General features: G+C 49.4%; 1 pseudogene; it reads right to left on the bottom strand.

Moving 5' to 3' along the window:
- Nucleotides 1-344: 344 nt before the first annotated feature.
- On the bottom strand, nt 345-1,308 carry LOC132229255 (glyceraldehyde-3-phosphate dehydrogenase-like; annotated as a pseudogene).
- Between the last annotated feature and the right edge of the window lie 794 nt (nt 1,309-2,102).

Below are 2,102 nucleotides of genomic sequence, written 5' to 3'. Positions count from 1 at the left end.
TTTTTATTTTATTTTTTTTTTAATATATTTTATTGATTTTTTACAGAGAGGAAGGGAGAGAGATAGAGAGTTAGAAACATCGATGAGAGAGAAACATCGACCAGCTGCCTCCTGCACACCTCCCACTGGGGATGTGCCCGCAACCCAGGTACATGCCCTTGACCGGAATCGAACCTGGGACCCTTCAGTCCGCAGGCCGACGCTCTATCCACTGAGCCAAACCGGTTTCGGCAAGTGACCTTTATTGATGATGCACAAGAAGGTAGGACTCCCTAAGCCCCTCCCCTTCTCCAGGGGGTCTGGGATGGAAACGGTGGTGAGGAGATTCTCAGTGCATTGGGGCTTGACTTGGGGCAAGGACTCCCTAGCAGCTGAGGGCCTCTTTTCCTCTCGCTGGGGCTGGTGGTCCAGGGGGCTCTTACTCCTTGGAGGCCTTGTGGACCATAAGGTCCAACATCCTGTTGCTATAGCCAAAGTCATTGTCATACCAGGAAATGAGCTTGACAAAGTGGCCATTGAGGGCAATGCCAGCCCCAGCATGAAAGGTGGAGTGGGTGTCACTGTTAAAGTTGCAGGAGACAGCGTGGTCCTCAGTATAGCCCAGGGTGCCCTTGAGGGGGCCCTCTGATGCCTGTTTCACTACATTCTTGATATCATCATATTTGGCAGCTTTTTCCAGGCAGCAGGTCAGATCTGCCACCAACACACTGCGGGTGGGGACACGGAAGACCATGCCAGTGAGCTTTCCATTTAACTCAAGATCCCCTTGCTCACAGCCTTGGCAGGGCCAGTAGAAGCAGGAATGATGTTCAGGCAGCCCCTTGACCATCACGTCACAGCTTCCCAGAGGGGATACCCACGGTCTACTGGGTGCAGTGATGGCATGGACTGTGGTCATGAGTCCCTCCACGATGCCAAAGTTGTCATGGATGACTTGGCCAGGGGGGCCAAGCAGTTGGTGGTGCAGGAGGCATTGCTGACAATCCTGAGGGAGTTGTCATACTTGTCATGGTGCACACCCATCACAAACATGGGGGCATCCGCAGAAGGGGCAGAGATGATGACCCTCTTGGCTCTGCCCTTCAAATGAGCCCCAGCCTTCTCCATGGTAGTGAAGACACCGGTGGACTCCACAACATACTCAGCACCAGCATCACCCCATTTGATGTTGGCAGGATCTCGCTCCTGGAAGATGGAGATGGACTTTCCATTGATGACAGGCTTCCCGTTCTCAGCCTTGACTGTACTTTTGAACTTGCCATGAGTGGAGTCCTACTGGAACATGTAGACCATGTAGTTGAGGTCAATAAAGGAGTCACTGATGGCGGCAATATCCACTTTGCCAGAGTTAAAGCAGCCCTGGTGACCAGGCGCCCAGTGAGGCCAAATGTGTTCACTCCGACCTTCACCACCGTGCCTAAGGGTTGTGGCTGGCACTGCTCAGGAAGAGTGGCTGTCTGACAAAGAGGAGGAACAGAGGCTTTCTGCTCCCTTCCCAAGTAGCAGGGCCTGCACCTCCTCAGTGGGTTTGCATAAGTTATTAGGAGCATCAATGAGGAGGCTCCATCTACAGACCCAGCCCGGCTCTCGATTTACCTTAGTTTATCTTAAGTTCCTTAAAGGTGTAGGACGTACTATTTTTCTGTATGTCCATAGTGCCTAGCACAGTGTCTTGCTTATAGGAGACATTCAAGGAGTATAATTTTGGCTTTTTAAAAGTAGAACATGTTGAGGGAGACCTTGCTTGATAGGCATTTATATGATAAAGTCAGTTGACCACAGGCTTAGCGTGATCAGACAGCATAAAAGTAAATGTGCGGTGTCTAGTAAAGGAGAAGCACACACTCAGTGACTCAGCCTTCACAGCCACAGCGATGGCCCTAGAGAAACTGCCACACTGGCTCCAGGAGTTATGTTCAACAGTGTTCCTTGCAACATTGTCAGGAAAAACCGTATGTCCATATGTAGCTGGTCTTTATGTGGACGTATGGTTTTTTAAATTCATTTTATTTAATGTGTTAAAACAAAAATATAATTTTCACATATGACATCCAGTATACCTTTAAATCAAGACTTGGATTACCTAGACTTTATAGGTTTGG

This window comes from Myotis daubentonii, chromosome 3, assembly GCF_963259705.1.
Source record: "Myotis daubentonii chromosome 3, mMyoDau2.1, whole genome shotgun sequence".
Lineage (NCBI taxonomy): Eukaryota > Metazoa > Chordata > Mammalia > Chiroptera > Vespertilionidae > Myotis > Myotis daubentonii.
The sequence above is the reverse complement of the archived record's forward strand: the minus strand, read 5'-3'. Positions and strand labels throughout refer to the sequence as shown.